We start from the raw sequence: 27,853 nt of genomic DNA, 5'->3' as shown, positions 1-27,853 counted from the left end.
AGTGTCCAGTGTGGAGAACATATTGTCTCAAGCTTCAGGGGTTTTGTGCAGCTGTTTTCAGAGATACTTCTAGATACCTGTAAGTTTTCAGTTCTTCCAAGATGGTATGATCAAGGGTGAGGTGTTTACTCCTTTCCTGGTCTATGCTCTGGTCTATGAGTGACCACAAGCACTCTTTTCTGCCTTGGAACTGGGAGGATTCTCTTTACACCACCACCACCACAAGCTCTACAAGGCAAGCACTCCTCGCCCCATGATCACCACCCAGAACTGCAACCCAGATCCAAGCACAGGCAAAGCAAGAGAATCCTGCCTCAGCACCAGCAAAGAGATCCCTGAAATCCTCCTCTATCAGCCATTTGATTCCCACTCAGTCTGTGGGCCAACCTCTGGAAGCAGCTGCCACCCCAGGGCTGGCCAGGACGACAGCCAAATTGTTCTCTTTTCTTACCCAGGTCTGACAGACCTTACCTACCGACCTTCTGAATTGTCTTTGGCCTTCGTGGGTTGAGAAGTCTGAAAACCAATACAATTGCTAGTGACTCAGTCCCCTGAGGCCTGGTCTTTGCCTATGAGGCCCATGCTGAACTGCCCTCCTCTCCCAGGCTGATTCAATAGACCTTTCCTATTAACTATTCAGGTTGTCTTGGCTAGAAATTTGTTTCACTCTGTCTTTTTGTGGTTTCTGCTGCTCTAGAATTTATTTAGAGCCATTTACAGGTATTTGGAGGGTTTGGGGGAGAGCTCAAGCAAGTTACTGCTTTTACTCTGCTGGCTCTGCCCCCTAGTCTGTTTTTTAAGGTGTTATTTTCTTCACTATTGTGTGTGTGTGTGTGTGTGTGTGTGTGTGTGTGTTTCTCCTTTACCAAGCTGTTGACTCATTTTTCATGATTTTCTTGCAACACTCTCATTTATCTTCCCAATTTTTCTTCTACCTCTTTTACTTGATTTTCCAAATTCTTTTTGAGCTCTTCCATGGCCTGAGATTAATTCATATTTTTCTGGGAGGCTTTGAATGTAGGAGCTTTGTTGTTGTTGTTGTTGTTGTTGTTGTCTTCTTCCGGGTGTGTGTTTGATCTTCCTTGTTACCATAGTGATTTTCTATGATTAGAATTATTTTCTGCTATTTGCTTATTTCCCCCTCCTATTTCTTGACTTTTAACTCTTTGTTCAAGTAGGTCTCTGCTTCTGTTTGTGGTAGACGGGATCCTGTGCAGCTGTTTTCGGAGATACTTCTAGGGGCCTATACATATTCAATTTTTCCAAGTGGTATGATCTAAGGAAAGGTGTGTTTATTACTCTTCTGGCCTGTTCTTTGGTCTGTGAGTGACCACAAGCACTATTTTCTGCCCTGAAACTGTGACAGGGGTCCCTGCTCCACTGCAGCCTCAAGCTGGTATGTGCTAGTGCTCCTCCTTGCCCTGAGATTGCCACCTATGGCTGTCACCCAGGATTAGAGAATGGGCAAAGCAATAGAGTCCTACCTCAGTGCTAGAAAAGAGACCCCTCCAATCTCCTTCCCAACAGTTGTTTGACCCCCTTACTGTCTGTGGGCTGAGATTATTGCAGGAATTCTTGTTGGACTTTTTCAATTCACTTTTTTTTTTCTTTGAGGCTTTGATTACTGCTGTTTTAACTTCATTTCCTTCTTCTGAGTTCATGTCTTAATCTTCCCATGGTTACATAGTAGCTTTTAACGGTTAGGTTCAGATTCCTTTTTTTTTTTATTGTTGTTGATATTGGTTCCTTTTTCCACCCTATTTCTTTGGAACTTTATGTTAATGTTGGACTATGTACCTGGTATAAGGTGTGGTGAACTGTCTCACGTTTCAGGCTTTTTTGCACTGCTATTTTCAGAGGTAGTTCTGGGGATTTGGAATTTTTTCGTGCTTCCAAGTTGGTGCGATCTGCGGAGAGGTGTGGTCACTGCACTCTTGGTCTACTCTCTGTTCTTCACCCAGAAATAGCCTCTATCTCCGGTAGTGCAACTGTTACTGTTCCTCAGGGTCCCCGATTCCTTGGGCCCAGAAACGATATTGCCCCTCAGGCCTTTCACTCTCTCCTGCCTAAAAGTCCTCTTCTCTGCTCTTATACTGTGACCCAGAAGTGTGTGTAGGCCAGGGGTGTGGAACCTGTGGCCACAAGGCCATATGTTGCCCTCTAGGTCCTTAAGTGTAGCCCCTTGAGTAAATCCAAACTTCACAAAATATATCTCTTTAATAAAAAAGATTTGTTCTATAAAACATGGACTCAGTCAAAAGGCCATGTTTATACTATAGGCAATGGAGCTGCTGAACAGCATTTGGAGCTGCATGAATAACTACTAACACTGAAGAATCTGTAATCTTTTTTCTTTAAATTTTTATTTATTTAAGTTATAATTTATGGGATAAAACAAGCATTTCCGTAATGTAGTACAATGAAAAAGTGATTGCACATAAAACTGCAAAGCTATTACGTACAGCTTTCTATTCCACTTAAATACAAAACTGTCATGAGAATTTCTTTTTCTTTCCCTTTTACACACAAGCACATGCACGCATATGTGTAAAATGTGTAAAATTATTATATGCATATTTCTGTTTTCAGTTCTTTCTCCAGATGCAGATATTCTTTCTTCATATGTTTTTAGAGTTCTTTGAGATATTTTTAATAGTCAAATTGATTTATTCACTCAAAGTCATTCTTAAAACAATATTGCTGTTACTGTATGTAAGGTGCTCTTGGTTCTACTCATTTCCCTCTTCATTATTTTGTGCAAGTTTTTCTAAGATCATTGAACTCATCATTTCTTATAGCACAGTAGTATTCCGTCACAATCATATACTACTACTTGTTTGGCCATTCCCCAACTGATGGGCATCCCTGAAATTTTCATGTCTTTGTCACCACGAAGAGAGCTGCTATAAACATTTTAGAATATGTAAGTTCTTTTCCTTTTTCCCTAGTCATCTTTGGAGATAGACCTAGTTATAGTACTGTTGCATCACAGAATACAGGCAGTTTAATAACTCTTTTGGTGTAATTCCAGATTGCTCTTCAAAATGGTTGGATCAGTTCACAATTCCAGCAACACTGAATTAGTGTCTCAATTTTTACACATCCGTTCCCTTCCACAACCCCATTTCTTACTTTCTCCTTCAATCATTTTAGCCCATCTGGTAGGTATAAAATGATATCTCAAGGTTATTTAATTTGCATTTCTCTAATCAATAATGATTTAGAGCATTTTTTTCACATGACTATAAATTGTTTTGATTTCTCCATTGGAAAGCTGCCCATTTATATCCTTTGACCATTTATCAGCTGGAGAATGATTCATTCTTATAGATTTGTCAAAGTTCTTTATATATTTGAAATAAGCCCTTTAAGAAACTCTCTATAATTTTCCCCCAATTTTCTGTTTTCTTTCTGATTTGAAGTACATTTGTTTTATTTGATAATTTACAGCAGCAGATAAAGATAATAACTATGTATCTGACATGTGGAAAGACTTAAGATTTTAGAATAAGAATTCATTATTTGGTAAAGATTATTGCAAAAACTGGAAAGCAGTGTGGCAGAACTTGGTTGTAGACCACATCTTATACCATTTACCATAAGGTCAAAATTGACACATGACTTAGATATAAAGAGAGAGATTACAAGAAAATTACAACATGGAACTGATCAGACTTAAATCAAATTAAAAAGTTTCTGTCATCTCTTTTTGACAAGTTGCCAGATTTTTTTTTTATCATCTCTGACTTGAGAGCTCCTGAAGCTGCTACTGCTTCTTTCTTCACTATTTACTCACACCGCTGGTATTTCATACACTTGGGTTCTGGGCAGCCTCTACCTTCATGTTGTAAAATCTCTCTTCCTAACCTCCTATGTTGCTTGGGCCAGAAAAAAATGTCTCACTGAATTATTTTGGTTCTGCCACTCCAAAATTCTATTTGAGGTGATATTTTAAAGCTATTTGGAGGGGATTGTTGGGAAAGCTCAGCTTTCTCTACTTCACCATCTTGGCTCCACCTCCAGAAGTCAAGTCCAGTTTATTTTTTGAGAGCTAGCTGATATAATTCTGCTGAAGGACTGCTCTACTGGGATAATATGAAAATAGAAAGATGGCTGTAGCCAGATAAACACTGAAGTTATTATTAGAAACATGGATTCAATAATGAGTTCTGTTGATTTTTGGGTAGGGCACTTGGAATGCATGCATGCATGCATGCATGAACACGTGAATGTGAGTGTGTGTGTGTTGTCTATTATACTAATTTTATTAAAAATGGACATATTTGTATGTAGGAGGAATGATGCTGATAAAGGATGTGTGTGTCTCTGTCTCTATGGATCTTTATCTCTAGCTTTTCTCTGCCTCTTTCTGTGTCTGTTTCTCCCCTCCATATGTTGAGTGATTTTACTGAGATAAGGATCTACTATGGAGATCTTTAACTTCTGTAGGTTGTAGTCTACGAAAATTACTTGGAACACTGGGATAGTAAATTACTTAGGGTCATATAGTCAATGAGTATCAGAAGCAGGAATTAAACTTGTCTTCCTGATTGATGCCAATTCTCTAGTCACTATCCCATACATTCTCTCATTACAACCATGATTGTCTCTAATACCTCAGATAATTAAGTATAATCTCATTCATTTGTATATTCATAATAGAATATCAAGGGAAATAATGGAGGGGGAAGAAAGTATAAATGAAGGGGAAATAGCATTTCCAGATCTCAAACTGTGTTATAAATCACTAATTGCCAAAATGGTTTAGTATTGGTTTAAAAAAAAATTAAAAACTTGATCAGTATAGCAGACTAGATAAGCAAGAAACAGGAGCAATTCAACACTAAAACTCTGTGTTTCATAAGAAAACTGAGGGAATAATTATGTATTCAATAAGATTGCTTTAAAAAAAACAAACAGACAAACAATTGTAAAGTACATTGGCAGAAAACAGATTCAGGCTGTCAACTTAAACCATATACCAGAAAGCCTTCCAAGGTATATCTGAATGAACTATAAAAAAGTCATATAATTGGGGGTGGGGAAGGAAGGAAATATATCATACTATATTGACTAGAAGGAGAATGGAAAATTCTTACCCACATATGTAGAAAAGTGATCATAAAAAAAATAAAATAGATAAGTGATTATATGAAATAAAAAGCTTTATAATTATAAGATTCAGATATTTCCAAGTAACATCTATTTTCCACCAGAATGATCTAAATACATAAGAACAAGGGATATGGATAAAAGACATGCATTAAAAAAAACTTTTAAAAGGAAAAAATGCAAAATAGTAACAATGAGATGAAAATTTTTACAAATAATTATTAACAAAATTAATTCAACTTTCAGGTTTCATCTTACAGATAGGAAGTGAGAAAATGAAGAAAAAATAGAAACAATTAATGTTTGGATGTCAATGGGAAGACATGATGACTGGCGATTCAAACTTTATGTAAAGAAAATATAATTAATTTTTTATGCCCAATGAAAAAGCTGACACATATAATCAAGGTGATCAGCAATAGAAAGACAAGTCACATATATGACAAAACATTCAAAATAGCCCTCTTTTGTTAGGAAAAAAATCTTGAAAACAAAGTTTGAAGAGATATATTGGGAAATTGCTGAAGAAATTGTGCTTTTGAATGTATTATAATAAATAGTATTGTGCTATAAGAAAAATTTATAAGAAATGGAATCACATATATTAACTTATATAAATCAAAGAAGCTAGTTAAGAAAAAATATTTAAAAAAACAGACAAGAATAATATGCATAAGGTCTACAACATCAATAAAAATAGCCTGCAAAAATCTAAACTTAGAGAATTTCATTAACAATTTTTTTTTCAAAGAGAATTAATAATGAGACACACTTTCCTCACCTTCCTTCTGTATCTCATGCTGCATATACTCTCAGAAGAAGTTGATTTATCTGTTGGGTTTTATATAACTCCCACCCCCCCACCACCTTTTTTTTTTCATAAGGAAGGATTCACAGCATCATTCAGTCAGTCAACAAATATTTATTAAATACTTACTATGTTCCAGGTACTGGGATAATTTCTAGGATACAAAGAAAGATAGAAAAAAAAACTGCTCTCAAGAAGCTCAAAGAAGGGATATCGGACAATGATCATGCTGTAAAAGAAATGGCATCAGCACATTTTTAAAACAAATTAAGAATCAAGTGAATGTAATTACATTCAGCAAATACTAATGAATTAAACAATTCATAACAAATATGTTAAGAACTGACCAGTTCAAAAAAAAATGTAGACATGGTCTCTGCTTTAATGAGTTTAAAATCTTAAGCAGAGTTAAGACATGTACAGTTACATATAACATTTTAGAAAATATTGAATGTAAAAAATATAGGGAGTATTCATAGATCAAATAAAAATAGATATTATTTCTACCTGAAAGTGATCAGGGATGGCTCCTTTTTGGAGATGCATTTGAACTGAGACTTCAAAGAGAAGTACTAATTTTACAGATATTAGCCTATTAAAGATATGGGCAACACTAGGAGAAAGGACATAAAAAACAGAATCATAGATTTAGAGCTAGAAAGGACTTCTGAGGCAATTGTGTGCCATCACCTTACTTAACCAAGGAAGAAACTGAGGCACTAAGTAGTTTGGTGACAATTGAGGTCATTCCACTAATACATCAGTATGCATTTGAGAAGGGATTGAACCATGCATCTTCCAGATTACTAGTTCATTCCTTTGTGTTTTGGAGACAGTGCATCATTTAGCTTTGCTGTACTGATGATTAGGAAAAGCAGCATATGAAAAAAAACTAGAAACATATATGGGAGTCAAATCAGGGAAGAACTTAAAATCCAGATTGAGAAACTTGGTCTTTAATCAGTAAGTCATCTTTACTGGAAACCAATTCCTGCATCCTAGAATCTTATTCAGCTATTTGAGGCACTGAGAGTTTAATAGTCATGACAAAAGTCATAGAGCTAGTACCCTAATATATCATCAAGGTAATTGAGGAACTCATCAAAAAAAGACTGTTGAGCAGCTCCCTTAAATTGTCATTGCATTCATTATATGCTCTATTCATTAGTGACCAAATATATATATATATATACATCATTTATCCTTATCAAAAGGGTAAAGAAAACAAATTTCATCTGGTGTCTCTTAGCTATCCACTTATTGCCCCCTTTGCCACTGGTGAAATATTCAGGGCCCTTATTCCTTCTTTCAGACATAAATTTATCATTTACAAAGTTATAACTTATATAGTAGCACTTTTACAGTTATTAAGTAATTATGTAGTATTCTTCTTCCCAGGGGAAAACTACTTAAGTCAAAGTTATATCTTAATTGAAGGATTTCAGTTAGCAAGTCCACGGAAGAAATAAATATTCTGGGAGGCAAGGGAAACGTATCTGAAATCCAAAGACCATACCTCATTGGTAGCTAACTATCCAACTGGCTCAAAGGGCAAATTAATTTTCCTTTAAACCATATTTTATTTATTATATACATGAAATAATGTTTACTAATATCATCCTATAAAACACCAACATGTCCTTTAATTTCAACAAATTGAGTGTATTGTCCCCTCCATAAATTTGATGAATTTATTATACATGCATAATTCATTTAACCCATTTAATGGAAAATTGTATGGGGTGTGTGTATGGGAATAGTGTTACAAATCAGAAGTCATTGTTGTATCATCTATTGATATAGTTGTGAAACAATATTCTCTCTTCAAATTTTACTGAAAATTTTATATCGATCTTTTTAGGCAATTTGGGTTAAGTGACTTGCCTAGGGTCACACAGCTGGTAAGTGTCAAGTGTTTGGTCTGAGGCTGGCTTTGAACTCAGGTACTCCTGACTTCAGGGCCAGCGCTCCATCCACTGCCCCACCTAGCTGCCCCCTATCCATCTTAATGTAAAGGTGCAAACTATTTCATTATCTGTGAACAAGAAAATGTTGATTTTACTTACTTCTATCATTTTTTTTTCTCTAAGTCTCTTAACTATAGTTTTTAAATTAACACGGAATTATGTTATGAATGCTGTGATATACATGATAGCCTCCTGGTCTGTTTTGGACCATTTTATAACTATAAAAGAATATTTCAGAAGTAGTGCAACAAACATCTTTATTATGACTAACTTTATGTCTACATAGAGATGACTTTGATATATTTTGTCCTATGAGATTATTTTATTTTTCTTCACTACACTACACTTCATGCCTTTAAGGTACAAGTCACTCAAACATCATCAGGCTGCCTTTTGTACTCTATCATAGTTATCTGATCTTGAGTGACTTAGAAAACATTTTAAACTACAAGTTGGTTTTTGACCATTCATATTAAGGTGAACTGGTCCCATTTGAAAAACTAAAGAAAACACTAATGGATTACATTTCACAATAACTTTCAGTTAAATTAACTTAAGAAACCAACTAAAATATAAACGACCCTCAGTCCTTTGAAGTTCTCTTTTACTTGATTCCCTCAGCTAATCATTATTTTTGAAGCACTCATTATGGGTGCTGAACGCAGTAGACAAAAAGAAAGGTAAAATACAATCCCACTTCTCAAGGAGCTTACAATGCAGAACAAGACATGCCGACCACTAAGGACAACTGATATGTCTGTACCTATCATTTACATATCTATATGTCTATTATTTGGGGAAATGTATAGCCAACATAAATGCACAATCTAATAATGGATTGCCACATTCAATGATAAGCAAGGAGGTGGGAGTCATTTGATCTCAGAGGATTAAGGTATAGATACATAGGGAGTAAAGCATAAGAAGACTGGACAAGTAGGAAAGGAAACGTATTCTAAAAAGTAATAACACAGTTTTAAACTTCAGCTGAAAGCTTAAACTGACTAAATAACAACATTACTTTGACTTTTGGTACTTATTGTATGTATCCTGAAAGTGATAAGAAGTCTACTCTACTGAATTGGGGTGGTGGTGGTAATGGTGGTATGACATATCTGTGCTTTAGGAAGGACAAATTGACAGCTGAGTGGAGACTTGAGATGAGTAGACTAACCAGTAGAACATAATAATAGTCCTGGTACATGGTTGTACAGATGGTACCAGGGTGGTGGCAGTGTTTTTGCATTGTTTTGTTTTTTTAAGTGCATGAATATTTATTGTCCAGATTAAGCCAAGCAGTTAGAGAGATAATCTATACAGTCTTCAAGCACTTTTAAGCTTTAATTGCCATTTTTGCTATTTCATTGTGTCTGACTCTTCATGATCTCATTTCCAGTATCTTGGCAAAGACACTGGAATGCTTTGCTATTTCCTTCTCCAGCTCATTTTACAGATGAGGAAACTGAGGCAAACAGGATTTTTTAGAGTCACACAGCTAGTAGGAGTCTGAGGCCAGATTTGAACTCAGTAAGATGAATCTTCCTGACTTCCACTGAATGGTGGCAGTGTTAAAGGAGAAAAAGAGAGTAAGATTGGGCATTGGGCCTGAAATCAGGAATACATGAGTTCAAATCTGGCTTCTGACACTTACTGACTGTATGACCTTGTAAAACTCAAATAATGCCCCTCTGCAAAATATGGATAATAAAAGGACCTACTTCCCAGGACTTCAATGAGGATCAAATGATATAATAATTGGAAAGCACGCTGTACAGTTCCTGGCACATAGTAAACACTACATGTTAATTATACTATCATCTATCTTTACTGTTATCCTCTAATAATAACAGTTTTGCAAAAATGGGATATGGAGGCTGAGAAAGATTGAGAAGTTAATGACGACACATAGATTGCAGGCTTGGGTGATTGGGAGGATGGTAGTACCTTCAACAGTAACAGGAAGAGTGAATAGGGAAGTTTGGGAGTGGGGAATGTTTTTCAGGAAATATAATGAATTCAGTTTTGAACACTGGAGTTTTAAAAGAGAGGAAGAGGTAAACTGAAAATAATATGAATGAAATTTTTGACTGTTTTTAAATAATTAACTTTTACCATTAGTACTCTTCGTGTAAGATTATTGTCCAGTGAAAGTAGGGTGAACAAATTGTCAGAGGAAATGAATCATATTATTCTTAATTTCACTATGAGCAAAACTGGAAACTATGTCCCAAAGAAATTTTTGACATAAAAGATCCAAATTAATGAATTAATGAGTGAAAAAAAGCAGTGTTTGCCATAGTGTTTACCAAAGGTCAAGCAATCTACTATTCAAGAAGCATATAAATACAAATCTAGAAAATTCTTGTTCTCAGAGAGCAGGGGGATGATGGAGAGGAGGGCAGATTGGGAAAGGGGATAATCAGAAGTGAATACTTCTGAGGAGGGAAAGGGTCAAAAGAGATAATAGAATAAATGGGAGGGCAGGATAGGATTAGGGGAAATAGAGTTAGTTTTTCACAACACGTCTACTATGGAGGTGTTTTGCATAACTGCACATGTATAACCTATATTAAGTTGCTTGCCTTTCAATGGAGGTAGGTGGGGAGGGAGAAAGAGAGAATATTTGAAACCTAAAGTTTTAAAAACATATGTTTAAAAAAATGTTTTCACATGCTACTGGGAAATGGGAAATACAGGAAATGGGGTACAGAAGTCTGTCCTGCCCTACAGGAAAATAGAGGGGGAGGGGAACAAAAGAAGGGGGGAGGAGATAGAAGAGAGGACAGACTAGGGAAAGGGATATTCAGAGTGCATGCCATCTTGGGGTGGGGGGAGAGGTGAGATGGGGTGAAGATTTGGAACTCAAAATCTTGTGGAAGTAAATATCAAAAACTGAAAATAAATAAATTCATATTAAAAAGAAAAAAGAAAAAAATAAACTCTGAATACAACCAAGATTATCTCCGTTATCTGGAGCATCCAGTTAGATCAGGAGTTTCCTTCCATATCTGCATTTTTTCCCCTTCAAATAGAATTTTTTTTCCCAATTACATGTAAAGAATAGTTTTTAACATTCATTTTATAAAAGATTTTGAGTTCCAAATTTTTCTCCCTCCCTCTCTCCCTTTCCCCTTCTCCAAGATGGCAAGCAATCCGATACTGTTATACACTACATCTGTATTAATGAGTATTTTTTTGTTGTGTTATGATTTATAAAGAGTATGCTTAATTAAAAAAAAAAAGAAAATTCTTGTTCTCAAGGAATTCATGCTCTAATCAGGGATGACCACACATAAAAGAAAGATCAGCTTCAAGAGAGAAAAAAAAAGTAAAACTTTTTTCTTTTTTCTTTATTCATTTATTCATTCATTTGCTTATTTTTTTGTGTTTTTAACATTTTTGAATTACAAAATATATTACTCCCTTGTACGTCTTTCAAAGTCATTGAGAAAGCAAGCAATGTGATTTAAATCATACCTGTGAAGTCATGCAAAATATAGTCCTATATTAGTCATGTTGTAGCTAGTTGGCACAGTGGATAGGGCACCAGGCCTAGAGTCAAGAAGACCTGAGTTCAAATTCAACCTCAGACAACTAGCTTTGTGGGCCTGGGTGAGTCACCTAAACCTGTTTGCCTTAGTTTCATCACGTATAAAATGAGCTGATGTAGGAAGTGGCAAATTACTGCACTACCTTTGCCAAGAAACCCCAAAAGTATCAGACATGATTGACAGAAACAACCAAAAACAAGAAGCACTTATATGTGTGTATATGCATATGTACATGTGTATGTGTAAATACATGCACATATATGCATACATATATACACACATACATATACATATATATGCATATATATATATATATGAAATGCATATTAAAATAACTCTGAGGTAGCATCTGACACCTATCAGATTATCTAACATGACAGAAAAGAAAGGCAAATGCTGAAGGGGGTATGGAAAAATGGGCATACTATAGCTATTTTGGAATTGCTTCAGATTATTATATTGATTAGATATTAGAGTGGTTTGCCATTTCCTTCTGCATCTCATTTTACAGATGAAGAGACTAAGATAAACAGGGTTAAGTTACTTGCTTACAATCACATAACTTGTAAATGTCTGAGGCCAGATTTGAACTCAAGAAAATAAGTCTTCCTAATTCTCAGCCTGGCACTATCCCATGTGGCACTTAGCTGACCTCAATTCACTTTATATCAGTTCATATAAGTTTTATCCCAGATTCTTCTGAAACCCTCTGTCCATCATTTCTTATAGCACAATAGTATTCCATCATAATCATATAGCCTAGCTTGTTTAGCCATTCTTCCATTGATAAGCATCCTCAAAATTCCCAATTCTTTTCAACCACAAAAAGAGCTGCTACATATTATTTCATATGACCTTCGCAATAATTCTTTGACATACGAACTATAGGTATCATTATCCTAATCACCCAGGAGGAAAATGAGTTTCAGAAAAGTCAAGACTGATCTATATTTAGATTCAAACCCAAGATCTCTTGTATCCAATTCCGGTACCCTCTTCACTCCACCATACTTCTCTCAGTTTCTGCTTTACTGCACTAGTGTTGTTCAAGAATGGTATGAGTTTGGATTGATTACTGAAAAGCATCTGGCCAAGTCTATCCTCTTACCCTTTTGGAAAAGATTGTGAGAAGCAGGCAATAGCAGAGTATGGTTAAGTGGATTTGATTAGAAACTGATTAACTCACCAGAACCCAAAAGTTGTCATTAACGGATGGCTATATGTAAAATGAAAGAGAGATATGTTCTTGTTCTTATACTATTCAATATTTTCATCAATGACTTGTATAAAGGCATAGAAGGCATGCATTTCAAATTTACAGATGGCATGAATTTAGAACAGATGGTTTAACACATTGGATAAGAGAATCGGGATACAAAAACATCTTAACAGCCTAGGGAAAAAATAATATGAATCTGATAAGATGAAATTTAGTTGGGATAAATGTAAAGTCCTATGTATGTGTTCAAAAATCAATTGCACAGTTCAAATGGAAAAAAATTCAAATACTTTGTGGACTGAAAACTTAAAATTAGTTAATAATATGACATGGCAACCACAAATAGGTAATTTGATATTAAATTTCATTAAGTATAATGTCAACAAAGAGAGGCAATATTAATGTGGTGCTCTATAGTAAGGTACACCTGAAGTACTTTGTACCATATCTTAGGGATGATGTTGACAAACTAGAGCACAACTAGAATGGAGCAATTAGGACTGCAAAGGGACTGGATACTGTACTATAAATGGATTAAGGAAATTGGAATGTTTAACCTGGAGAAGACTTAGGACAAAAATGATAACTTTATTTAAGTATCCAAAGGCTCGTCATATTGAAGTGGGATGATACTTCTTTTGTTCTGACCAAGAGGGAAGAAATAGAAGGAAGGGATAGAAACTGCAAAGAGGAAGATTTAAGTACAATATATGGAAGTACTTTCTAAAAATTAGAACAATAGCAAAATGAATGGGTGTTACTGGGAATTAAGGACTTCTTTTTATGAAGATGTTCAGGAGACTAGAATAACCACTTTCTATAGAAAGATATGTTCCATAGAGAATGTCTGTTCAGGTGAGATTTATTTTAGAATAGTGGTTCTCAAAATATGGTTTGTTGATCTGAGCTGGGGGGAAGGGGAAGGGAGGAGGTGTTTTCAAGTTCATTTTAGGTGATCTAGTAACACAAAATTATTCCCATAGTAGCACTATTAAATCTATTCATCTATTAAATCTGCTTTCCTTTCCTAACAACATATCTATCAACATATCTAGATTTTCTTCACATACTTTTAATCAAAATAACATCATAAGATTAAATGAAGAAATAGATATGAAATTCCAGGTCACATTTGTACAAGGTCCTTTGCACAGTATTTGAAAACCTCGTAGGTACTATATAGATGCTTAATCTTTTCCCTTCCTTTACCATAGCTATCATATATAAACATTGAAGACATTGAGACAATGAAGACAATGAAGACATTGAAGAAATTTGAAAAAAAAAGTATTGCTTTTTAAATGAATTGATATATTTCTTTAACAATTATAAATATTAATATATGGTATGGTAAATATTGATAGATAATAATAATAATTAATAACATTTATATAATGCTTTTTGCTTGCCAGGCACTGTCATAAGGGCTTTAGAATTATTTTCTCATTTGATCACAAATCTTACAGATAAGTGTTATTATTATCCCCATTTTACAGATGGGGAACCTGAGGCAAATAAAGGTTAAGTGACTTGCCCAGGGTCTCACAGCTAGTAAGTGGGATAGGTTGGATTTGAATTTAAATTTTCCTGATCTTTAGGACCTGTTCTCTATGTAGTATACCACTTATCTGTCTGATATAACCCACTTAAAACTCTTGGGGTCCTTAGTAATTTTTAAGAGTATGAAGTAGTCCTGACACCAAAAAATTTAAGAACTCTTGGTCTGGATTATCTCTGAGGCTTTTTCCAAACCTGAGATCATGTTACTCTCTAATTTTGTGATGCTGCCTAAGAACTAATTGCTAAATGGTAATAAAGGAACTGGGGACAAGATCTGACTATAGAGTAAGTAGCTCTGTTACATTTAAGCTAAATTCAATTATTAACTAAACTGAGGACATTGGCATTTAGATAAAGGGCAAGACTCAGGGGTCAGCTTAATGAAAGCTGGCAATGAGAACATGAGAAAAGCCCTAGGGAGCAGAAGAAAGTGTCAGATGTCTGGATTGCCTATGATTTAAATAATACACTTGTGGATAATAGGGAATTGACTCTAAGGTGAAGTGTTTATTACTTTGATTTCATAGTAACATTACCATTTTATTTATTCATCTATTTTGCTTCCTCTGACTTGAATATTCATTAAAATGTATCAGCAAGATAAAATACAAATAAATGAGAGATGCGAAAGGTTGTTAACAAATGGGTGGTACTTTAAAAAGCAGCACGTAAACATAAGATATATTAAGTATAAATCCAATTATACTATTTGTCAAGTATTTCAACTTTATTTCTTAGGGCATTTCAATGTCCAGGAACACTGAAGCATGTCATCTAGATCTTTACTTCCTTCCTAAGCTCTTTGTTAATATGTACAGTACATGATGCCTTCAGGAAGCATTTTTAATGATTATAGGCTATCATTATGCAGAAAACACTCAGGTTTATGTCTCTCTATTTGATAATTTAGTTTCAGCAGCAGATGATGTGATTCAGAGTCTGCCTACAGTGAATAATTGAATGTCAAAAAATGTTTTAAATTTAACTCTGACAAAGATGAAATGCTTTTTGGGGAGATGTAAATGTTTGCTAATTTTTTTCTTGTCCTTATTTTCATGCCCTCTTAATGGTTGCAATCTTGTAACAACTTCATCAGAGAAGTGCCTGAATCCTACTTAAGATTCTAAACTGGCAGTTTTAATGCCTATTAAAGCTGGTTCTGAGTGTTCTTTTTGCCATCCTAAATATACTGTTAGTGCAAAACAGAAACAGCAACAATGCAGGGGAATTGCTGGCAGAATGGCAAAACTAGTTAGTTGCTTTTATATGCTGTATTACCTGAATATTAACAAAAATATGTGGCTATAATCCAGGTAGAGATGACAGATGGTAAAATAGAAAGCATTTTCAGATGGAAGGGAAGAAAGAGGAAGAAGCATCCTTAACAAATGAATCGTGAAACGAGAACTTGCAATAAATAGGAGCATCACAAGCATATGCTATGTTGCCGATATCATGAGCCTATATCTACTTTCACATAGAAGCAAAGAGATTTTACAGAAGAGAAACATGAGGCTCAAAGAAGTGATAACCAATCCAAGCTGTTAAAAAGTGAACCAGATATCTCAGACTGGTCCAATTTGGTTTTGTTTTGGTTTGGTTTTTCACACTAAGATTGTTTTGTTGTACATGTCTAGGCCATTAGATGGACCATTATTAAAATTTAGGTATAATTAAATTTGTACATAATTTGTAATTTTCTAAACTAGGATTAATATTTTTATTCACCATTTTGGATTTTCTAAATTACCGCATTCCTCAATGTGTATGAGCAACTGAGAGAAGTTGCTTAAGGGTGTGTAAAACAACAGAGTACACGATGAGTTTAATCATTCAAAATAAGAAGCTCTGAATTCAAGTTAAATGTGTTTTTGAGTAGCATCATATGCTGATATCAAGACAATAAATTGTGGGGATCATCAGTAGAAGAAATGTGATGTAAAGTCAGCTAAGTGGCTTAATAGATAGGGTACCAGGAATGAAGTCAGGAAGATTCCTCTTCCTGATTTTAAATCTAGCCTCAGATACTCCCTAGCTGTCTAACCTTGGAGAAACCACTTAATCCTGTTTCTCTCATTTTTTGATTGATTTACATTTGAATGTACTCAGAATAAAAATTCCCAATTCACAAGTTAACATTCCAGTCTATATTTGACACAATACATTTGAGCTTTCTACCCTAGTAAAATACAAATAAAAATCTGTACCATTAGAAACTATATATAGAAAGAGAAGGTTCTACCTTTCAAAAGAAAACGATATATAATTTAGCTGTTATGTCTAGTTAGCTCTATAAAGTAATTTTTTGTCAATTGATTGATATGACACTGAATAATTAAATTAACTTAGGTAGTATTGTGATTTTTATCATATTGGCTTGGCCTACCCCTTAGCAATTAAATCTCCAATTACTTAGGTCTGTCCTTTTTTTTTTTTTTTTGGAAAGAGTAAGTCCTGAATTAGAGCCACTTTTTTTTCAGTTTTTTCTGCATATTTATTTAAGTAAACAATGATATATTGCAATCAGAAATCAAAACAGAATCTTAATTTCATGTTTTTGAGGGGAGGATGGCATAGGAGGAAAAAAACTCTTTCCCAATTTTTTTTTTGTCATTCTAAGTGAACATGAGCAAACCACACAAATGCTGAGATAAATAAAATATGATGGCCCTGGATGAGTCTAAGTTTGTCACAAACCAGCAGTAGCATTTGATAATTGACTGGATATCTGAACGTCCAAGAGTTTGTATTAAGTCTTTTTAAGACATCGTTTTGGTGAAAAACAAAAACAAAAACAAAAAAACAACAAAAGCATGGTGGAAGATCAGCAATCACATGGCAAACACTCAGGCTCCTCCATGGCAACAGAGTGCACCAGTGACCTCAAGAGCCCCCAAGATGACCCTACAAAATTGGATATTGGCAACTTCTGTCTCATTCCAGATCAGTCCTTTGACTAAACTAAAATCATTATGTAGAACAAAGACTATGCATTGAGTTTCAGGTTTTTATTTTAAATTTAGTATTTTATTTTTTCCCAGTTACATGTAAAAAAAAAATTAACATTCACTTCTAAAAATTTGAGTTCCAAATTCTCTCCCTTCCTCTATCCCCACATCACCTCATTGAGAAGGCAAGCAATTTGATATAGGTTATACATGTGTAGTCATGCAAAAATATCTATAATAGTTGTAATGTGAAAGAAAACACAGGCAAGGAAAAAAAAACTCAAGAAAAATAAAGGAAGTTAAAAAAAAGTATGCTTCCATTTGAATTTTGACACCATCACTTCCCCCGCTCCCTGGGGATGGATAGTTCTTCTATCATAAGTTCTTATGTTGTTGTTGTTTTTTTTTTCCTTCAGTGTTGTCTTGGATCATTATATTGTGAAAACAGCTAAGTTATTCATAGCTGATCACCTTGCAATATTGTTGTTACTTGGTACACAGTACATGTCACTTCGCATAAGCCCATGAAAGTTTTTACAGGTTTCTCTGAGAGTGTTCTTCATCATTTCTTATAGTACAGTAGTTGTCCATCATAATTATATACTACAACTTGTTCAATCATTCTCCAATTGGTGGGCATCCCCTCAACTTGTAATTCTTTACCCCCAGAAAAGAACTACCATAAATATTTTTGTATGTAAGTCCTTTTCCTTTTTTTTTTTTATTTCTTTTAGGATACAGATTAAGTCATGGTACTGCTAGGTGAAAGGGTATGCCTGGTTTTATAGCCCTTTGGGCATAGTTCCAAATTACTCTACAAAATGGTTGAATCAGTTCACAACTCTATCAATAGTTCATTAAAGTCTTATTTTTCTCACATCCCCTCCAACATTTGTCATTTACCTTTTCTGTTCTATTAGCTACTCTAATAGGTGTGAGATAATATCTCAGAATTGTTTCAGTTTGCATTTCTCCAATCAATAGCGAGTTAATTTTTCATATGGCTATAGACAATTTTAATTACTTTACCTCAAAACCAATTATATCTTTTGATCATTTATCAATTGATGAATGGCTCTTATTTTTATAAGTCTGACTCAGTTCTCTGTTTGAGAAATGAGGCCTTTATCAGAGAAACTTGTTTTAAAATGTTTTTCAGAGTTACTATTGCTAACTGTATTTCCATCCATCCTCTCCCCTCCTTCCCCATTTATTCTGTTCTCTATTGTTTCTTTCTGTATGCTTGTAATATTTTCTCCTTGGCCTGGGAACTTTGGAATTTGGCTATAATATTCCTAGGAGTTTTTCCTTCGGGGATCTCTTTCAGGAGATGATTGATGGATTCTTTCCACTTCTATTTTACCCTCTGGATCTACAATGTAAGGGCAGTTTTCATTGATAATTTTGTGAAAGATGATGTTAGGCTCTGTTTTTGATCATGGTTTTCAGCTAGTCCAATATTTTTTAAAAATTATCTCTCCTGGGGGCAGCTAGGTGGTGCAGTGGCTAGAGCACGGACCCTGAAGTCAGGAGAACCTGAGTTCAAATCCGGTCTCAGACGAAACACTTGACACTTACTAGCTGTGACCCTAGGCAAGTCACTTAACCCCAACTGACTTAAAAAAAACAATGTCTCTCCTGGATCTATTTTCCAGGTTAGTTGTTTTTCCAATGAGATATTTCACATTGTCTTCTATTTTTTTTAATTCTTTTGGTTTGTTTTATTTCTTGATTTGTCATAGGGTCATTAGCTTCCACTTGCTCCATTCTTATTTTTAAGGAATTATTTTCTTCATTAAATTTTTGGACTTCCTTTTCCATTTGTCAATTCTACTTTTTAAGACTTCTTCTCCTCATTGGCTTTTGTATCTCTTTTACCCATCTGGCCTAGTCTGTTTTTTAAGGTGTTATTTCTTTCAATATTTTTTTGTGTCTCTTTACCAAGCTCTTGACTCACTTTTCATGATTTTCTTGCATCACTCTCATTTTTCTTCCCAATTTTTCCTTTACCTCTTTTATCTGATTTTCAATTTTTTTTTTTAGCTCTTCCATGGCTTGAGACCAATTCATATTTTTACTTGGAGGTTTTGGATGTAGGAGCTTTGATTTTATTTCATTTTTTCCTGAGTGTATGTTTTGATCTTCCTTGTCACCATAGTAACCTTCTCTAGTCAAAGGTGGGTTTTTTTGTTGTTTCTGTTTTTTGGGTTTTTTTTTTTCTTTTTACCATTGTTTGCTCATTTTTTAAACTTATTACTTAACTTTTAAATGTTGGTTAAAGTAGGGCTCTGCTTCCAGGGTGGAGGACAACTGTCTCAAGTTTGTGGGGGTTTTTTTGTTTTTGTTTTTTGTTTTACAGCTGTTTTCAGAGATACTTCTAGGGACCTGTAAGTTTTCAGTTTTTCCAAGGCAGTATGATCTAAGGAAAGGTGTTTACTATCCTCCTGGCCTGTGCTCTCGTCTGTGACTGACCATAAGAACTCTTTACTGGCCTGGCACTATGTGGAGGGTCACTGATCTACTGTTGCCACAAACTCTGCTATGGTAGTGCTCCTCCTTATCTAAGACTGTGTCACCCAGGACTGCTACCCAGATCCGAGTACAGGCAAAGCAACAGAGTACTGCCTCAGTGCTAACAAAAAGACCTGTGTAATCTCCTTCTGACCAGTTGTTTGACCCCTTACCCTCTGTGGTCTGAGAGCTCAGTAAGCAGCTCTTGTAGCTGCTGCTATTGATTTAGTCACTCCCAAGGCCTGTTCTTATTTTGCTAGGGCTTGGCTTGGGCTGGCTGGGCCTGTGCTGGCCTGGGCCTCACTCTCACCCAGGTGCAACAGCCCCTTCTGGATGACCTTCTAAATTGTCTTTGGTGTCTGTGAACTGAGGTCTGGAAACCACTACTGCTGCCACTGATTCAGTGGCTCCAAGGCCTACTCCAGGTGTGCTCTGGCCCAGTCTGTGCTGGTGTGGCTTGTGCTGGTCTGGGCTTTCTCTCACCCGGGTGCAATGGAACTTTCCTGTTGACTTTCCAAGTTGTGGATCGGAAATTCATTTCACTCTGTTTTTTTGTGGGTTCTGCTGCCCTAGAATTTTTTGGGGGTAATTTTTAAAGGTATTTGGAGGGGTTTTGAGGAAATATCAGAGGAGTCACTGCCTTTACTCCTCCATCTTGGCTCTGCCTACCTTACAGTTTTGGTTTTTTTTTTAAATGACTGAACTATGTTAAATGAAAAATGTGTTTACTTCAAACAGGTACATGAAACTTTAAAAAAGATCTAGTGCTAAGAAACAAAGCATTAAGAGTGCTGGCTTCTCATCCACAGCCCTGTTACTTTGCAGCCACAAACACAGAGGGAGGTTTAGAAGACAGGAATTCAAGACTCTCATGTATTTCTTAGACCCCAGCTGTGCCCACACTGGGGTCTGGCTTGGCTTGTGATACATTGCCCTACAAAGTTATATTGCCCTACAAAAAAGGATGGGCGTTTTGTTAATTTGTTAGTGAAATCATTATTGAAATGTTATTTTATCAGCAATAATAAATTTTAATATAAAGAACAAAAATTCTCAGATTAAAGCATGCAGCTACTTGAGAGACTCAAGTTAATCACTATGAGTATATCTTAATAATCACATCAGACGGACAAGAGCAAGAAAAAAAAAACTGAATGAGAAGAAAAGAGTGAGTTGGTTTACATTTGTCAAACAATGTAATGATTTCAGTGAGCTCAAGCTGAAACCTACTGGTAAAGATGATATTTTTTAAAATATATTATCATCATCATATTATTATTATCATTATCATTATTATTTTTGACTTAAATAAAATTCTATTTTCATGTCTATTATAGAACAGGAGAAGATTATACATGAATTGTACATTTCCAACATGTAGACTTTGCTTTTCTTTTTAAGTATATACAAACTTCAACAGTTAACTTTCAAAACCATTCTGTTTGAAAGACCTTTTTTTCTCTTAGCACCAGTATACCGACAAACAAATGCTATAAATCTATGATTCTTGAAGTACTTTTGTCTCTGGTAAAATGAAATTGCATGTGATCCAAAGGGAAATGGCAAGATATAGAGTGGCTATGAGTAGACTTTAGCCAAAGATAACTTTTTTTTTTTACACCAGAGATGACTTTCATACTGTTATTCTCTGGTTCTGTTACCTTTCACAGCCAAACTCCTAGAGAAAGAAAACATTTGTTTCCTTTACTTCCTCTTTTCTTACTTAAATCTCAACCAATCGTTCTCTGTATTCTTACATCATTACTCAACTGAGTTTCCTCCAATGAGTGATCTCTTATTTTCCATATCTAATACCCTTTAAAATTTTATTTTTATTGTCTTTATGATTCTTTACTTTTTGGAGGCATTTAGCACAATAGACATGCATTCTTCAGAGTGGTGTGATGAAATGAGTTCTGGAGCTAGAGTCAGATCATTTGAATACTGTCCCTGAAACTTACTACCTGTCTGACTTTGTTGCCTAGAGTCACTTTATCTCTCCAGGCCTCAGTTTCCTCCTCTTCAAAATAAGAAGGTTGGTATAGCTGGTCTTGAAGTTCATAATCCATTTTCTGTGAGTTTTCATGACACTGCTCTCTCTTCTTATTCTTTTTCTAACTATTTTGCTGTCCCTTCTTAATTCCCTTGGCAAGCTCTTTAGGCATGTCCCACCCTCTAACAATGGCCATTCTCAAGAGCTCAGTGGATCCTTTTATACGCTCTACATTTCCTTTCTCTCAGTAATATAATCAGCTCTTCTGGTTTTGATTATCATCTTTATGTAGATAACTCCAGATCACCCCTGAGCTCCAGTCCTGCATCAGCTATCTTTTGGACAGTTCTAAATTGAAGTCCATCAGGCATCTCAAAATGAAAAGTGCAAATTACAACCTATTATATTCTTCATCAAATCTTTTTTTTTCCAATTTCCCATTTTCTGATAAAAGATACCACAATCCTATTATTTACCCGTGTACATAACATTGATATCATTCTTGTCTCTTCAATCTTCCTAACACCCTTATCAAGTCAACTGTAATATTTTTATCCTATCTTACCTTATCATGTCCATTTCTTTGTCTCTAGTCACATAGACACACTTCCATATTACAATGGAATTAATATCACATATTACTAATCCTCATCACAAAAAAAACCCTATCTCAACAGCTTCCTAATTGCTTTCTCTATCTCTTTTTTCTCCTCTCTAAATCCACTTTCCATAGAAACCAAACTGATATTTCTAAAGCAAAAGTTTAACTATGTTATTCCCCTGCTCAATAACCTGTATTGGGTCTCTATTGCCTCTGTTGTAAAAGGTAAAATCTTAGCTGTTCATAAACTCTTCTGCTTACTTGTTCAAGCTTATGACACATTACTTAACTTTATATTTTCTATGCTTTAGACAAATTTTCTGGTCCTAATATATGGAGCATAACCATCTCCTGTCTTAAAAACTGATAAGGACATGCAGAAGAATGACTAGACCAAGAACAAATTTTTTTAAACCACATTTTTTAACTACATGAAAAAAATGTTAATGATCAAATAATGTATCAAAATTTCAAGGACTCACCTAAAGTCTTCAGAATAAATTATAGCCCTGATAATTCAGAGTAACAAAATGGGGGTGGAGGGGCAGAGTGTTAATTTAATGAATATCATTTAAAAATTAGAAAAATAACAAATCACAAGTAATCACAAAATGACAATTCTGAAAATTAGAAGAGAAATAAATAAATGTGAAATACAAGATTAGCTATCATAAAATTAAAACCTGGTTCCTTGGCCAATTATGCTGATAGTTTTCCTTATACTGAACCAGCCTTCCATTTCTGGTATAAATCTCATCTGGTCATAGTGTATTATCCTCGTGACAAGTTTCTGTAATCTATTTGCTAACATTTTATTTGAAATTTTTGTATCATATTTATTAGGGAAATTGGTCTATAATTTTTTTTCCTCTGTTTTGACTCTTCCTGGTTTAGGTATCAGCACCATATTTGTATCATAGAAAGAATTTGGTAGAATTTCTTCTATTTTTTCCAAACAGTCTATGAAATATTAGAATCAATTGTACTTTAATTGCTTAGTAGAATTCACTTGTGGATCCATCTCGACCTGGGAAATTTATATTTTCACAGTACTCATCCATTTGATAAGACTGTCAGATTTATTTGCATACAGTTGGGAAAAATCCTTCCAAATTATTGTTTTAATTTCCTCTTCATTGGTGGTGAATCACCATTTTTATTTTTCATACTGGCAATTTTATTTTCTTCTTTCTTTTTTTAATTGAATTAACCAAAGGTTTATTTTTTTAATAAAAAAAAACAGATCAAAAGTTTTCTTAATTTCCATTTTATTAATCGCTCCTTTGATTTTCAGAATATCTAACTTGGTATTTAATTGGTGATTTTTAATTTGTTCTTGTTCTATCTTGTTAGTTGCATGTTCAGTTCATTGATCTCCTCTTTCTCTATTTTATTCATATAAGCATTGAGAGATATAAAACTTCCTCTAAGACTCCCTGTCACTGCATCCCATAAGTTTTGCTATGCTGTCTCGTTATTGTCATTCTGTTGGATGAAGTTATTTATTATTTCTGTGATTTGTTACTTGACCCTCTCATTCTTTAGGACTAGATTATGTAGTTTCCAAGTAATTTTTAATCTATCTTTCCATTGACCTTTATTACATATAATTATTATTGCATTATGATTTGAAAATGATGCATTTAATATTTGGGCTTTTTGCACTGGTTGTGAGGTGTTTATGCCCCATTACATGGTCATTTTTTGTGTAGGTGCCATGTATCTCTGAGAAAAAGTATGTTTCTCTCTATTCCCATTCAATTTTCTCCAGAGATGTACCATATCTAAATTTTCTAAAACTCTATTCACCTCCTTAACTTCTTGCTTCTTCATTCTGTGGTTAGATTTATCTAGTTCTGAGAGGAGGAAGTTGGGGTTCCCCCAGCATAGTTTTGTTGTCTATTTTTTTTCCTGTAATTCAATAAACTTCTCCTCTAAGAATCTGAATGTACACATATGTTTAGCATTGATACTATTACATTGTCTATGGTACCTTTAGGGAGAATGTAGTTTCCTTCCCTATATCTTTCAACTTGATCTGTTTTTGCTTTTACTTTACCTAAGATTGGGATTGCTAGCCCTTTTTTTTTTTAACTTCAGTGGAAGTATAATATATTTTGCTCCAGTTTTTACCTTTACTCTGTGTATATCTACTTCCTTCAAATGTGTTTCTTTTAAACAATATATTATAGGATTATGGTTTTCAATCCATCTGCTCCTATCCTATCCTCCCATTTATGCTTTTTTTCTCTCTTTTTTCCCTTTCTCTCCTTAAGAGAGTTTTGCTTCTGACCACCGGCTCCTTCAATCTGCCCTCCCTTGTGTCAGTCTCTCTCCCTTTTCTTTCCCCTTTCCTTACTCTTCTTGTTCCCTCTCTTCTATCCACCCCTTCCTTTTCTTTCCCATTTTTATTCCTATTTCCTATAGGGTAAGATAGATTTCTAGACTCAGGTGAGTATGTATGTAATTCCCTTTTTGAACAAATCTGATAAGAATAAATTTCAAACAATGCTTGCCTCCCTCCCTTCTTTCCCTCTTCTGTAATAAATCTTTGCACCTCTTCATGTGATGTAATTTACCCTCTTCTGTCTCTTTCATCTTCTTCCAGTACAATCATCTTTTTTCACCCCTTAATTAATTTTTTTATCATCCCATTAAAGTCAACTTATATCCATACCTTCTGTCTATGTGTACACTTTCTTAATGTCAAAATAATGATAGAGTTCTCAAGAATTAAAAGCATCATCTTCCCATGTAAGGATGTAAATCATTTACCCTTACTGAATTACATGTTGTTGCTTTCTTTCCTGTTTGCTTTTCTTTCTTTCCTGTTTACCTGTTTATGCCTCTCTTGAGTCTTATATTTGAAGATCAAATTTTCTGTTGAGCTGTAGTCTTTTCACCAGGAAGGTTTGGAAGTCCCCAATTTGATTGAATATCCATCTCATTCCCTAAAAGACTATTCTCAGTTTTGATGGATAGTTGGTCCTTGGTTGTAATCCAATCGCTTTTGCCTTCTGGAATATCATATTCCAAGCCCTCCAGTCTCTTAATGTAGAAGCTGCTGGGTCCTGCATAATCCTGACTGGTTGCATGATATTTAAATCGTTTCTTTCTGGCTGCTTGCAGAATTTTACCTTGATCTGATAATTCTGGAATTTGAGTACAATATTCCTTAGTGTTTCATTTTGGGATCTGTTTGAGGAGGTGATCAGTGGATTCTTTCAATGCCTGTTTTAACCTCTGGTTCAAGGACCTCTGGGAATTTTTCCTTGACAATTTCTTGAAAGATGATGTCTAGGTTCTTTTTTTTTTTCCTTATGGCTTTTAAGTAGGCCAATCATTCTTAAATTATCTCACCTGCATCTATTTTCCTTTTGGTTATTATTCAATGAGGCATTTTACATTTTCTTCTTTTTTTCTCATCCTTTTGATTTTGACTGATTGTTGATGTCTCATAGAATCATTAGTTTTCACTTACCCAAATCTAATTTTTAATGAATTATTTTCTTCAGTTAGCTTTTGTACCTCCTTTTCCATTTGGCCAATTCTGCTTTTTAAGGAGTTCTTGTCTTTAGTGTATTTTTGTACCTCCTTTTCTATTTGGCCAATTGTATTTTTTAAGGAATTATTTTCTTCAGTCAATTTTTGTCCTTCCTTTTCCAAGCTGTTGACTCTCTCTTGCATGCCTCTCATTCCCCATCCCCCAATTTTTCTTCTACTTCTCTCATTTGACTTTTAAAATCCTTTTAGAACTCTTTCAAGAAGGTTTTTTTTAGGCTTTGGATCAATTCATATTTCCCTTTGAGGTTTCAGATATATGTATATTGATAATGTTGTCTTCCTCTGAGTTTGTGATTTGATCTTCCTTGTCACTATAATAATTCTCTAGGTTCAGTGTTCTTTTCTGCTTCTTGGTCATGATATTTGCCTATTTCCTGACTTAAAGTTGAATTCTCCTGCTGGATCACAGGGAGCATTGCCCCAATCTTCTTGTGCAGGGGGCCAGGTGCCTGGTCACTGTTTTTTGTGCTAGGGCCTTAGGTGCTGGCAAATGGGGGCTCTAGGGGTCTGACAGCTTACCTGGTGCTGAGCTGTGGTCCTAGTGGTGCTGTCTGGTGTGTGCTGAGACCAGGTGAAGTTTTTCTGCATTTCCCTGTGCTGAAGCATGGGTAGGTTTGGCTGCTGGAGGATGCCTGTTTGTCTGGCATTAACAGCACAAGGAGGTTGCTGCTGGGGGATACCGATTTACCTGGGATGTATGTGATGGCTCTTTGAATTAGAGTTTTCTGGTTCCCCTGGCTATACTTAAGGCACATGGTGTGTCCTGATGTTGGAGCTTGTCTGCTCCTCCACCCTGTGGCTCAGGATCTCTCCCTGGTTTTTTGACATGAGCCTTATCACAAGATTGCTGTTACACTTCCTGTCCTGGAATGTGCTCCCCTTTTACCTTGGGGAAAAGGACCTTTCTTGCTGATCCTTCAAAATTCTAGGGCCAAGAGACTGCTCCACCCCATCCTTCTGCTGGCTCAGCTGTTCCAGGATTTTTCCTGGGATGCTATTTTCTGTTATTTAAGAGGTCAGAAAGGAAGAGTGATAGTAACTTACTGCTTACTCTACCATCTTGGCTGCCAGAACTGGAGTGCTTCTTTTACTATAATAAAATTATATTTCTTATTTTTTTAATTCAACAGGAAAGTACTAGAAGTTTTCCCATTAAATACAGTAGTAAAGCAAATATTTTCAATCTCCTTGTTGTTATGTTTTACATAGTTCTGGAAAATGCTGTCAATAGCAATAATAAAAACAATAAAGTTAAAAGCATAAACATATGCAATGAAATAGAAATTTTCCCATTGCTTGATAACCTGATAGTTTACCTAGATAATTCTAAAGAATCAGAAAGAAATTTATTGAGACAATAGATTCTGTATCATTCCAGGAAACAAAATAAACCTACAACAACAATAGCTTCTTTATATGCTAACAAGAAAATACAGAGGAAAGCAACAACAACAATTGCATAATGGAATATAAAGGAAAGGGAAGAGCAATTCAAAGTAACTAAAAATGCCAAACAAGAGAACAAAATCTGGTAGTCAAATCTACCAAAATAAACTCAAAAGCTATATAGAAAAAAACTATAAAAATACTGCTAAAGGAAATAAGGAATTATATGAATAACTGGATGGATTTTCATTGCTTATAGCTGGTCCATCCCAGTAATATAAGTGTCAATACCACCAAAACTCATTCACAGATTTGTTATTATATTAATTGAACTACCATCCATACAGATATTTTACAGAAATAGACAAATTCTATAAAATTCATTTAAAGATCTAGAATTTCAAGGAAAATAATTTTTTTTAATTACTTGGGAATACAATTTCTACACTTTATATTTGAGAAGTCAGCATTATTTGCCATTTTTTAAAAATTAGAAACAGAGATATATTTTATTTTTTTTAAAAAGACCTAAAAAAGAATTTGCAATGATTTACCTCAATAGATCATTGTTCCACAACCACCCAAAACATAATTATAAGGTGGAAAAACTCCCTACTTGACAAGATTTGTTGA

Source organism: Phascolarctos cinereus, unplaced genomic scaffold (assembly GCF_003287225.1).
Source record: "Phascolarctos cinereus isolate Bilbo 61053 unplaced genomic scaffold, phaCin_HiC Scaffold_4;HRSCAF=312, whole genome shotgun sequence".
Lineage (NCBI taxonomy): Eukaryota > Metazoa > Chordata > Mammalia > Diprotodontia > Phascolarctidae > Phascolarctos > Phascolarctos cinereus.
Note: the sequence above shows the minus strand (reverse complement) of the source record.